Below are 14,820 nucleotides of genomic sequence, written 5' to 3'. Positions count from 1 at the left end.
CTATACCGGCTATTAAAGTCCCTCTCCCTTGTTAAAGGCCCTCGCCTTCGGCTCGGGGCCTTTAACGCTGGAGAGGGCCTTTAATAGACGGTATAGCCCTCTACGGTGGGCTATAAGGCTATAATATAATCTACTGTGCAGGAGTGTATGAAAGTAATAAAGTGTGCAAAGCATTATAACTGGAAGTCTAGGAATATCCCTGTTGAACAGAGATAGCAAGGCGAAGAGCCCAGCCTATTAAGATACCATAAAGTGTAAATGTGTAAATTTTCTACTTTAGTCGAGAATCACGCAGTCTTTACCACATAATGGGGCCGATTACGATTGCGGATTTCCCGCATCCACCGGGCCGGCGGAAGCCACCGCCGGCCCGGAGGATACGGGAAATCCGCCGGGAAGCCTTGCAAGACCCAGCGCCATATTAGGATGGCTGGTGGGTCTTACTATCTGTCTGCCGCTTTTCCGCCGCGGGCGGATTCCGCCCGCGGCGGAAAAGCATTAACATGGCTGGCGGTGTCTATCAGACACCGCCAGCCATATTAGGATGACTGCGGAAAGATGCCTTTACACAGCGGCATTTTCGCCGTGTAAAGGCATACGGATTTGTGTTTGGGGACCCGTTGCGGGCCCCCAGGGGTGAAGGGGGGGTGGGGGGTGCACATGGGGGGTACCTATGGTCCCCCCTGCATTTGCCTGCACAAAGCGGCAGGCACCGCGAGGTGCCTGCCGCTTTGTGCATGCAAATGCACAACTTACTTTTTTACCATTGCGGCGGGTGCTGCTTCAAGCAGCACCCGCCGCAATGATAAAAATACAGGATGTGACCGCCAGGGTGGCGGTCACATCCTAATTTGCACGGAGGGACCGCCGCTGCCCCTGCGGACGGTCCCTCCTTCTCTATGGTGGCGGACGGACTCAGGTCCGTCCGCCATCATAATCGGCCCCAATGTCTTTACCACACATGCCTTTACCACGCATATGGCTTTACCATGCATATGTCTTTACCACGCATATGCCTTTACAGTTCAAGTTAGTAAGTTAGTATAGTTAGGGTAAGTAAAAAAAATAAATATATATATATATATATATATCAACAAAACCACTCCGTCCACCTCCACCAAAAACCTCGGCGGCGAAGAAGGAGAAGCGAACCACTTCTTTGTAGGCAAGATGTTTATTACAACCTCCTCAACAGCATACGGCAGATGACGCGTTTCGGGCTCAGGCGCCCTTGATCACATAAAGGCTGTGACTGATTGTGGCCATTTTTAAATAATATGCCCTTCCCATTCCGGTCACATGTTTAGCAAGCTAGTTATAGACATAGCAAACAGACTGCGTGATGGTAACAAAAACAGTCAATTGAAAATTACACATATATACATATTGATTAATTCTGACCACAGGACCACTTATCATGACCTACTGAAATAATTCATACTATACAATTTGATAGAACGAAAATTTAGTTTTAACACTTGTGTCATGAAAACATTTAATTGAAATCACATTCTAATCTCAACCAAATTGGTCCAAAGGGCAGTATAAAATGTCTGGATAAATCCATATATACAAATAAAGTGCAATATAACAATTTTGACATAACTGCATTAATGCAAATATTCCATCGTTAATTAGTGACTCTGATCAAAAGGGATTCGCAAAATAATTGCAGAGCATAGCAGCAATATTAATTTTTTCTCAAAACTGTGCAAAATACCATGTGCAAAAATGTGTTATTACGTGCATGATTAAAATGATTGTAAGACAAAAAGATATATCTAAACAACCCGACCAAGGCTGGGACATAATACATAGTGAAAACACAAAGGAGCCCCAATGTGTATTAAGGTGGCAGCAGCTAAATCGTAGAGAAACAATTCATAAAGTCCTCAGCTATATTTAAGGAGATTAATTCTCTTACGTAAATGATGCCATATACCTATTCAAAATGCTTCAGCCAAAGTGTGAATAAGTGAAAGATTTAGAATCGGCAGTCCTCATACACCGTGTGTCGGAAACTGCCCAATATTCCCATCTCTAATTCAAAATAACAATATGTACATGATAAAAAGAAAAAATGAAATAAAGTAAAAAACTATATAGGGTTCTGTATAATAAGACAAGCGACACAATCTGGAATATAAGATACAATATACATTCCTTCCAGTCATCAGAATACATATATGTTACAAACATGTGTACATATCTTCGGTGTTATTCAGCCCGTTCGGGCATTTGCTATCGAAGTTAAGAATATATTTAGTTTCTGACCTTCTTAGCAGAGCCTCTCTATTCCCCCCTCGGCGTGGTTTCGGGACAGAGGATACCACATAATACTTCAAACAGGATAAGTTGTTAGCATGTACCTGCTTAAAGTGGCGTGCCACTGGATAATTGGGATCACTATGTAAAATGGCACGTAGATGCTGAAGAATTCTTTCATGAACCTGCAGCTTCGTACTACCAATGTAGTTAAGCCCACAGGTACAAGAAAGAACATAAACTGCAAAATCAGTTTTGCAATTGAAATTCCCAACTATCTTATGTGGTATAGGACTGAATGGAGTATGGTATTCTGTTGTGTTAATTCCAAACTTGCACGCACGACATGTGGAGCATTTATAGAATCCATCTTTAGGTTTCAACCAATTCGGTTTACTTTGTATTTCAGGACTCGTAGGATCTAACACTGCTCCCATGTTTCTAGCTCTACTGAAAGTGATGGTAGGATTGGATGGTAGATTCATTCTAAGAACGGGATCAGTAAGAACTATTGCCCAATTCTTATTAATGATAGATCTTAATCTACGTTCATTCTCACTATAACCTGTGATTAGTCTTGGACATTGATCCATTGCAGATGACCCAGAGAATGCTGGTGAATTATGTACATCATGTGGGGCAGGGTCTTCCTCAGTCTGGGCTGGTAATAAACTTGCCCTAGATCTTAACGAGGTTTTAGATAGGGCTAATGTCAAGATCTTGTCAGAATAACCTCTTGCCTTCATGCGCCGCATGGATGCTGCAGCACAGGCATCAAATTCTGCCTCTGTGCTGCATATCCTTTTTAAGCGTAATAGCTCCCCATAAGGGATGCTTGCAATCAAGTGCTTGGGATGTGCACTTGAGGCATGAAGTGTGACATTGCCCGCAGTAGATTTTCTAAACAGGGTACTTTCAACTCTTCCTTTATCTACATACAGTTTTACATCCAGAAATTCCAAACTGGAACTATCTATGTGGTGGGTAAAATGGAGATTCAAACTGTTGTGATTGATATTTTGAATGAATTCCAGTGCTTTTTCTTTACTACCCTGCCACACGATGAAAACATCATCGATGTATCTATAGTAGTGTTTGATGTTATTTTGCAAAATGGAAGAGTAGTCCCTTTTGAGGACCTGCTCCTCCCACCAGCCGACATGCAAGCATGCATAGCTGGGGGAGAAGCAGGCTCCCATAGCCACTCCCCTTAGTTGTTTAAACAACTCCTTTCCGAAAAGAAAGAAATTGTTATTGAGACACCAGCTTATCAAATTAATTATAGCTTTGTTGTGCTGATAGTATTCACACGGTCTAGAATCCAAAAAGAATTTTACAGCCCTCAAACCTGCTTGGTGGTCTATACTGGTGTATAAAGATTCTATGTCTAATGATAGTAACAACATATCATCAGACCATTGGATATCCTTAATTTTACCCAAAAAATCACCAGTATCTTTAATGTAACTAGGCAGGGTTTTTACATGACTCTGTAAAAAGAAATCCACATATTGGCCCACCTGTTCCGCTGCACTCCCTATAGCCGAAATGATAGGCCTGCCAGGAATAGGAGACACACCTTTATGCACCTTAGGTATTAAGTACAATATTGGTACAATAGGATGTTCGTTGTGCATAAATTTGAATTCATCATTTGAAATCAGGCCATCACTGCGCGATTGTGTCAACAGTTTCTTAAGTGAATTCGTGGCCATATTGTATTTCTTGATGTTAGACGGCTCATAGCAGTTTATGTCATTCAATTGGCGTTTGGCTTCCTTGATGTAATCAACTCGGGCCATATTACCAAGTTGCCGCCCTTATCTGATTTTTTGATGATGATTTCATTGTTCTCACTAAGTTTTTTCATCAACTTGGCATAGTCTTTTTTCCTTTGTTCAATTTGTTTCTATTGTTTAAACTTTTTGGATTTTTTAGATTGTACTTGTTTATTTAGCTTTTTAATGTCCTCGACCACACAGTCGTGAAACGTATCTAACGCATCTCTTGGCATCATGGGGATATACTTGGATTTCTTCTTGAAGGGACTGATCCCAGCACCCTTCTGCAGCAGATTGATGTTTCGCATCCTAGTTTGCGTGGATGGATCATACTCAGTGTCATCTGATTCTGCCTCGCCAGTATTTAAGTCATGTAGGTCTAGGTATGTTGGAATATCCGCCGCTTCAATGCCTAGACTTTCTACATGATTGCTGGAATCTCGCTGTGACTCAACGCCTTTGTCTTTGATGTTTCTCAGAGAAAAATATTTTTTCAACTTGAGTTTCCTCACAAATCTGAAAACATCTATTCTCGTCGCGCTGTAGTTAAAAGTTTGGCTGGGGCAAAAATTGAGACCTAGCGACAGCAAGGATTTTTCTGAATCCGTCAAGGGCACATTGGACAGATTAATGATAGTTCTATCTCCATTTACTTCTTCCGTGTCCAATTGCTCTTCTTTTTGTTCTTTCCTCTTTTGTTTGTACTTTTTTCGTCTTTCTTTTCTTCGTCTGTTTTTTCTTGATTTTTTTGCTGTTGTTTGCTGTCTTTCCTTGGTCTCAACGTACGCAGTCTCTCTGATGCTAAAAAATCCAATTCCTCACCCATGTCTAGCACAATTGGTGGTATGGGCCTCTCTCCGCTCCCTGTGCTTGATTCGCTAGATAAAGAGACGGAATCAAAACTCGAACTTTCTGCCGCTGCCGCTTCCATTATGGCAGGCTGCTGTGCATTCATCTCCACACTATTCTTTCCCTTGCGTTCCCCGTATTTTTTACGGTTTTCATTGTTGTATTTTCGGGCAAATGTGAAGATTTGTCCGTTGTTATAGTCTGATTCATCTCTGGCAAATTTATGGGCTTTACGATGTTTAATCTTCTCCTCATGCTTGCGTAATCTTTCTTCAATAGCGATTCTAGCAGTTTTAATATACTCGACTTTGCCGATTTTTTGAGTTCTTCTTCAATATTTTCAATTTTTTTCAAAATTTCCGCCCGGTCGATTGCTGCATATTTAATTAGGATGCGGACCGAGGTCATGGAAGCCTCCAAATTATTCTGTGCCCATTCTTTCAACATTGCAGGATTAGGATTGTCATAGGTCGGAGCCAAAAGAAAGCGAAGGCCTCTCGGAACCCGGCCCACCTCTGCATATTTTGATAATGAGCAGTGCTCCCACCATTTAGTCGTTTCCAACCGCATGTATTTTTCTAGCTCTCTCAATAGCGTTTTTTCATTTTCATCCGCTCCTATCGCTTTACTAGTCGTCGGTGCAACATTTGAATTTGCCGCCGGTCTTTTGCAGAACAACTCTTCCGCTGCTGCTTCGCGCTGACGCTGGCGTACAGCCTCGTCTGCCATGCTGTTTGGTAGGTATTTACTATGTTAGCGTAGCCCGAATCACTTCTCGGATTACTCAATGAATGCCTATTAATCTCCCCACCTCTGCCACAATGCCGTCGTCACTCACCGGGCGCTGTCTCTGCTTCTGCTTCGAACCAGTCCGGTTCTACTCGCCAGCCAGTATCCCTTGATCTCATGTGACGTGTGGCGGCAAGAGGGGGCTGCTACCAATGTTTCACCACGAACATCCAACTTCCTCGACTTAATGGCGGCAGCCGCTTCCGGGTGAGAGGGTTCGCAAGACGGAAGAAAGCCAAACTTCCGTAAATTTTAAATCAACAAAACCACTCCGTCCACCTCCACCAAAAACCTCGGCGGCGAAGAAGGAGAAGCGAACCACTTCTTTGTAGGCAAGATGTTTATTACAACCTCCTCAACAGCATACGGCAGATGACGCGTTTCGGGCTCAGGCGCCCTTGATCACATAAAGGCTGTGACTGATTGTGGCCATTTTTAAATAATATGCCCTTCCCATTCCGGTCACATGTTTAGCAAGCTAGTTATAGACATAGCAAACAGACTGCGTGATGGTAACAAAAACAGTCAATTGAAAATTACACATATATACATATTGATTAATTCTGACCACAGGACCACTTATCATGACCTACTGAAATAATTCATACTATACAATTTGATAGAACGAAAATTTAGTTTTAACACTTGTGTCATGAAAACATTTAATTGAAATCACATTCTAATCTCAACCAAATTGGTCCAAAGGGCAGTATAAAATTTCTGGATAAATCCATATATACAAATAAAGTGCAATATATATATATATATATATCCAAACAAAATTCAGTTTTCACGAGCAATGAAACTCTCTGCAACGGGTGCCCAACGCGTTTCGCAGTTACCTCACTGCTTGTTCACGGGTAAGTTGCACAAGTGCAGTACAAACATTGAAAGGTGTAGGCTTCTTTTCAGTTTGGAAAAATGAACATAGTAAACATACTATATGGATGAGGTTTTACAGCATTTGCAAATTATACGTGGTTGCTTGACATTCCAAAAGAATATATATATATATATATTACCTACTGGCGGTCGCCAGTAGGTATATATAGTTAGGATTGATTTCCATAGGGAAATCGCAACATTCTATTGGGAATAACTTTGGCGCCGGTTGAGGAATCTGCCTGGATTTTTCAGCTCCGGTCCTTCCCTGAAAGTTTGGGGGGGATTCGTCAAGCGGGGGCCGAGATAAAAGGGGGTCCCAAAACGTGTTTTCCCCATGTTAAATTCCATAGGGCGGTCTGTCGCACTTTTAGCTCGAACGGCTGAATGGATTTTCACCAAACTTGGCAAAATTGTAGGGACTGGTAGCCCGATGTGCCTTTGCTATGTCTCAAGATATGTGCTCCAGTGGTTTTTACGAAAATTAACTTTGAAAAAATATATATTGGGCTACATTGGGCTATATATATGTTAGAGCCCAAATGTAGCCCAATGTAGCCCAATGTAGCCCAAAGATGGCCACCAGAGACAAAAAAAACAAATGTAGCCCAAATATCAGCCAGATGTAGCCCAACTATAGCCCAATGACAGAATGTCCCAGAGTGTTCTAAAGAACAACTAGAACGCTAACAGTCTTACTTATGACAAAAGTATGGCACACCTGAAGTCATCTTGATTGGAATAAAGTGGTAACACTTGATACATTTAATTTGAAAAGGAACAAAATGAGGGGTTTCATTTTGCCATAGAAATTTTATTACCTACTGGCGATAGCCAGTAGGTATATATAGTTAGGATTGTTTTCCATAGGGAAATCACAACATTCTATTGGGAATAACTTTGGCGCCGGTTGAGGAATCTTCCTGAAATTTTCCTTAACTTTGCCTCGCGGCGCTCCGCTCTTTCCCTGAAAGTTTGGGGGGGGATTCGTCAAGCGGGGGCCGAGATAAAAGGGGGGTCCCAAAACGTGTTTTCCCCATGTTAATTTCCATAGGGCGGTTGGACTCACTTTTAGCCCGAACGGCTGAATGGTTTTCCACCAAACTTGGCAAAATTGTAGGGACTGGTAGCCCGATGTGCCTTTGCTATGTCTCAAGATATGTGCTCCAGTGGTTTTTACGAAAATTAACTTTGAAAAAATATATATTGGGCTACATTGGGCTATATATATGTTAGAGCCCAAATGTAGCCCAATGTAGCCCAATGTAGCCCAATGTAGCCCAAAGATGGCCACCAGAGACAAAAAAAGCCAAATGTAGCCCAAATATCAGCCAGATGTAGCCCAACTATAGCCCAATGACAGAATGTCCCAGAGTGTTCTGAAGAACAACTAGAGCACTAACAGTCTTACTTATGACAAAAGTATGGCACACCTGAAGTCATCTTGATTTGGAATAAAGTGTTAACACTTAAAACATTTAATTTGCAAAGGAACAAAATGAGGGGGTTCATTTTGCCATAGAAATTACGATTAGTGCTGAAGAAAGAAAAATTAGGGCACATTTTGAGTGACTTCTCAAATCCTCTTATATTTCATTAAAAAAATTCTGATATGCAGTCTCCCAAGATGGCCACCAGAGACAAAAGAGCCCAAATGTAGCCCAAATATCAGCCAGATGTATCCCAACTATAGCCCAATGACAGAATGTCGCAGAGTGTTCTAAAGAACAACTAGAACGCTAACAGTCTTACTTATGACAAAAGTATGGCACACCTGAAGTCATCTTGATTGGAATAAAGTGGTAACACTTAATACATTTAATTTGAAAAGGAACAAAATGAGGGATTTCATTTTGCAATAGAAATTTTATATATATATATATATTCACTGAAAAAACCATAGGTTACACACCAGTTATAGTTAGGAATTAGCATTTAAAAAACCTTTGAAATTCACTGAAAAAACCATAGGTTTCACACCTGTTATAGTTAGCTGGAAATTTTACTCGCATAAAACCATTGAAATTCCCCCGTTATAGTTAGTTGGACTCACTATAACTTGCACGTCTGCAATGCACTGCTGATGACGTCACATATTACATCACTCATGCATATATTTAAATATTTAAACATTACTCGCTAATATATGTATTCACTAAGATACACTTAATAAGCCAGTTAACCAATCAAATTTTTTTTTTAAAACACTGAAAAAACCATAGGTTTCAGGCCTTATGTAGTTAGGAATTAGCATTTAAAAAACCTTTGAAATTCACTGAAAAAACCATAGGTTTCAGGCCTTATATAGTGAGGAATTAGCATTTAAAAAACCTTTGAAATTCTCTGAAAAAACCATAGGTTTCAGGCCTTATATAGTTAGGAATCAGCATTTAAAAAACCTTTGAAATTCACTGAAAAAACCATAGGTTTCAGGCCTTATATAGTTAGGAATTAGCATTTAAAAAAACCTTTGAAATTCACTGAAAAAACATAGGTTTCAGGAGTTATATAGTTAGGAATTAGTTTTTAAAAAACCTTTGAAATTCACTCAAAAAACTATAAGTTTTAGTGGTGTTATAGTTAGCTGGACATTTTACTCATACAAAACCAATGAAATTGCTCCTATATAGTTAGTTGTACTAACTATATTTCGCGCACCCGCAATCCACTGCTGATGATGTCACATATTAGATCATTCATGACATGGTCAGTGACATCACTGATGACATCTCAAATGACATCACTGATGACATCACTGATGACATCATCCACGTGACAATCACATACACCTTTTCATACACTATTACAATTTTTCATCACTGTTTGTAAAATACAGAGTATCATATTGAAATCCATTGTCACAGCAATACAAGTATCTAAAAATCCACTCAGTGATTCATAGATGTATACACACATCTAATCACTTACCTATGGATTCACTCATACATGCTGTCAATGAACAATAGAACACTATCAAAAATACTTATACATCTATATCGACATTAAACAACAGCACACATCTTATTCACATATGAAGTCATCCTGCTCACTTATTCAAACAATGGATCATACTTACATATTTACTTAGCAAAACACTTATACAAACACCACTTCTTCTATTCATTTAGATAGTAAGTCATACTTAGTGAATTATAAAATCATTATTACAAGTATACAGTTATCCATATAGTCACTCACACAACCATTGTGTCTTATGTATACTTATTTATATACAACAACTGACACATACACTGCCTTTTATTTTTCTAGTTTGTTGGACCTGTACCTTTGAGAAATATATTTGCTCATCACCACACCCATAAAGAGATTCCCTCACCCAAACTGTTAGAACATGTAGTTTTAACTTCATATATCTACTGAATCAACTATTCACACATCTTTGGACAGTCACACACCCCCCACTGAACCACACACACTTTCACACTCCCATACAAATACTCAGTTAACTAATCAATAACTAATATAGACTTTCATATAGCTAGTAACCAACTGTAGAATCAGTTTACACAACAACTGACAAAGTGATACAGATATTCACACAGTTTAGTCACTATCCACTATATTTAGTGAGACATTATAAATTGGTCAAGTAAACAGTCAATTACACTGCTACTAAATCCTCCATCCAAATATTTATTTATATATATCCACTCATTCTTCAATGTAAATTGCTATATATATAATGCATATTTAAATAACGAAGCAAACCACATTCACTGGATGATGCCATCAGTGATGTCATCAGTGATGTCATTTGAGATGTCATCAGTGATGTCACTGACCATGTCATGAATGATCTAATATGTGACATCATCAGCAGTGGATTGCGGGTGCGCGAAATATAGTTAGTACAACTTACTATATAGGAGCAATTTCATTGGTTTTGTATGAGTAAAATGTCCAGCTAACTATAACACCACTAAAACTTATAGTTTTTTGAGTGAATTTCAAAGGTTTTTAAAAAACTAATTCCTAACTATATAACTCCTGAAACCCATGGTTTTTTCAGTGAATTTCAAAGGTTTTTTTAAATGCTAATTCCTAACTATATAAGGCCTGAAACCTATGGTTTTTTCAGTGAATATATATATAAGACAATTGACGATAAGACAATTGTCGGATGGAAAAAGCTATGAAGTGACCACTTTTAAAATATACCAACAAAGCATCCAAGCATATGATGAACTAATAAGCAAGTGGTATAAGAAAGGAATGCTTGGAGACGATGAACATCTATATCTCCGTAGCTCGAACCCAACCTGCCCAACTTTCTATCACATTCCCAAGCTGCATAAAGACAGAACACACCCCCCGGGAAGACCAATCGTTTCTTCAATGCAAGGACTGACGGAACATGTTTCCAAGTTTCTTGATTTTTTCCTAGCGAGTCTTGTTAAAAGGTTAACCTCCTATGTAAAAGACACCAAAGACTTTCTCTCAAAAATCCAAAATATGCAATGGCAACCTGACTATTTACTGATCGTCCTGGATATAACAAGTCTCTACACTTGTATTGAACACTCAAAGGGGATCAAAGCAGTTAATGAGTATCTACAAAAAAGACCACTGAGATATGCGCAGCATAACTGCATGTTATTGGAATTTTTAGAATTCTGTTTAAATAACAATATTTTTCTCTTTGAAACCACCTATTACAAACAAGTGTCGGGCACGGCGATGGGTACCTGCTTTGCCCCCAGCTACGCGAACTTGTTCGTTGGCTGGTGGGAGGAGCAGGTACCCAGAGCCTACAGGGACGACATGTCGGACGGTAAAGTAATCAGATGGCATCGATATATCGATGACTTGTTTATCGTGTGGCAGGGAACTGAGGAGACCGCCTTGAAGTACATCGCTAGTTTAAATAACAACGATCTAAATCTGCACCTTACGGGCACCATCAGTCCATGTACCGTGGACTATTTGGACCTTAAGGTACAGGTAATAGAGGGTAGGATTGAGACCTCATTGTATCGCAAAAAAACTGCTGGCAATTCGATACTTCACTCAACCAGCAGCCACCCACCTAAACTAGTGCAAAGCATCCCCTACGGGGAATTGCTAAGAATAAAAAGAAATTGCACACGCGATTGTGACTTCGAACAGGCCGCCTCCGAATGTATTGCCAGGTTTGCCATCCGTGGGTACAATCCCACATCATTAAATAAAACACTGTGTAAAGTGAAGAATATGACCAGGGAAAGTCTGCTATGTGAAAAAGAGAACAAAAAGCCTGAAACCGGCAAATTTAGACTAATCACCCCGTATTCATCGGAAGCTAATCATTTAAAATCTATGCTTAGAAAAAATTGGCACATTTTAAAAACCGACAGTGTCATAGGTGAGGATGTCCCAAACTTTCCCTTAGTCACATTCAGAAAATCTAGATCTATCCGTGACAAATTAGTACATAGCCACCTTGAAAAAATACCCCCTAAAACCAACACCCTGAAACATATGAGAGGCTTTTTTCCATGTCATAAGTGCAAAGCTTGCAGCAATAGTAAAAGGACCCTTACATATACCATCCAAGACACTGGTAGGGTGAAAAAAATCAGCAAGTTCATCACTTGCAGTACACCATATGTTGTGTACTGCTTAGTGTGCCCCTGTGGACTCCAATATATTGGAAGTACAGTACATCCATTTAAAATCAGGATACTGGAACACATGAGGGCCATTGATAAAGTGGATCAAGCCTATCCTGTGGCAAGGCACTTTGCCGACAAACATAAGGGTGACCGCAATCAACTGCAGTGTTATGGTTTAGACCTAGTCCCTGATAACATCAGAGGGGGGGACAGGCTTAGAAAACTCCGCAGGTTGGAATCAAGATACATCATTGATCTCCACACCAAAACGCCCTGGGGTCTGAACAGTGGGGAAGATATGATGGTACATATAGGCATCTGATAAAATCTGAATGTGTACCTAACATGATATACAACGAGTAGGGTGGAGAATAACGGATCAAAGAGGCAATACTGAATACAGAATATAAAGTGGCCGTCATACCAGTGTATATATATTTTTCTGAAATTGAGAATGCATAATTGTTTACATGTAAATACATATGTACATAGGGTTTCATCTTTTGAATAAGGGATTTCAGCATTGTAAATAAGAGAGGATTAATTTTGAAGTACCTTGGTGTCTTTCAAGTGAACCATGTCCGAGTTACTTTGGTGTGGTTTGCTTCTAATGAAAAATGTGATCAATGAATGAATTTGATTTCAACTGCTTTTTTACGTAAATTGCTGTTTTTCGATATGTAAATAGCAACGATGAAAAACGCAAATGAAACAGGGGAAGAATAAGAAAATGTCTAATGGCTTAGAAAATGACAGATGGTTGATTTGCTTTGAATATGCAATTTGAAATGTTGGTATAAGGAGGGAGAATTGCCGATACACGGCTCTATTCTTTTTGCGTTGATACATGAGTTAATTAGATAAATAGCACGAGGCAAGTGCTTGGGATACAGTTATGAATTTTTTAAATTGTATCACTGGTCTATAAGACTCATGTTTATGGAGTATGGACTTGTTTTACAAGAAAACTAAAATGTAAAAGCATGTTTATAGCACAATCTATTGTAAATATGTAAATACACACCACTCCAAGATGGCGCTGGCTATTACCAGCTGGCCTGTAGTCCTTCCTTTACCTAATTAATTGTTAAAAACAGGATGTTGCTGGAGAGCAATTGACATTGAGAAAGGCAATCTGCCGAAACGCGAGGGCGTCTGTCACTGCAATAAAGCAACTGTTTGAGAAAATACCCCGGAGTGCGGAGAATTCTTTGTCCTTAGACTGAGGAGTTGGAGCAGCAATATATATATATATATACAGGTTTAATCTGTGGACAAATCATTATGGTGCAAATATTATGTTTTTTAGCCAAGTGGTTAAAAGAAAGTGTATCATTGAGTATGAACATGAAAGGGTTACTAGCCCAACATTATAGGCATTATTTAGTAATTTACTGTCCTTTCTATTGTAGGTATAATCAATTCAACCCCAGTGGGTGTTTCACGTGATTCACCAACCAAGGTTGTACCAATAGTTGATAATCAAGCTCCAGTGAGCTAAATTTCATTGTCCTTTTTATGGAATCAGCCACAACTCCTAAATTTTTTTCTTCATTTCTGCAACAAAACGAAATACAACTCCTGTTACCAAACATAAGAACTCCTTAATTTTTAAAACCATAATCAAAACTTGTTAAAAACGTATTAAAAGAAAGGCAGTAACGAACGGGAGCAACTCTGAACTGTTCAAATTATCTCAAATGTATCGACATTTCTTCATCCTGATTCAGACCCCAGGGACTCATTGTATTGTACTTTATAATCAATCTAGATTCCAGTTTTCTCAGTTCAAGAGTGCGGTTTCCTCTTCTTTCTCTTAGTGGGATTGAATCCAGCACACAGAACTTTAGAAGATTTTGATTCTGATTATGTTTAACACTGAAATGGCGAGCGACCTGATGTTGTTTATCATTTTTGGTGATGGCACGTAAATGTTCCAGGATGCGCAGTTTGACCTTGTTAATAGTGCTTCCAATATAATATAGATCGCAGGGGCATTTTAGTGCATACACTGCAAAATCTGTATCACATGAAAAGTGTCTCATAATCTTAAAAGCTGCATTTTCTCTACATATTTTTACCGTTTTACAGTTCTGGCTGTATCTACATGCTTTGCACTTAGTGCAAGTGAAGAATCCTTGTATGGGATTAGGCTTCTTGGGTTCTTTGATACTGCTAGTCATCAGAGCATGCTTCAATGATCTATTTTTTCTAAAGGTCAATGAAGGATAAACACTGATGTTGTCACTTAAATCCTCTTCTGTTTTGAGGATCTCCCAATATTTCGTCAAGCTTTTCCGTACTTCACAAGCCTGGTTATGGTACGTGGTAATAAACCTAAGCTGATTATTCATTGGTTCGGGTTCCTTCTCCATAAAAAGGTCTTCTCTTTGTAACTTCACCACTTTGTCAACAGCTGGCTTGATGGTGGTTAGACTGTAACCTCTATCCCTAAATCTTTGTGTCATGACTAGTTCTTCTCTAATGTAGTCATCCTCTGTACTACAGCTGCCTTTTGCACGCAATAGTTCCCCAAAGGGGATGCTGTTTATGAGATTTTTGGGATGACAACTTTGTGCTTGTAGTAAACTGTTACCTGCTGTTTTCTTTCTGTGTAACCTACTACAAATTTTATTATTCAC

The sequence above is a fragment of the Lissotriton helveticus genome, chromosome 5_1 (genome assembly GCF_964261635.1).
Source record: "Lissotriton helveticus chromosome 5_1, aLisHel1.1, whole genome shotgun sequence".
Lineage (NCBI taxonomy): Eukaryota > Metazoa > Chordata > Amphibia > Caudata > Salamandridae > Lissotriton > Lissotriton helveticus.
This window is presented reverse-complemented; position numbering follows the sequence as displayed.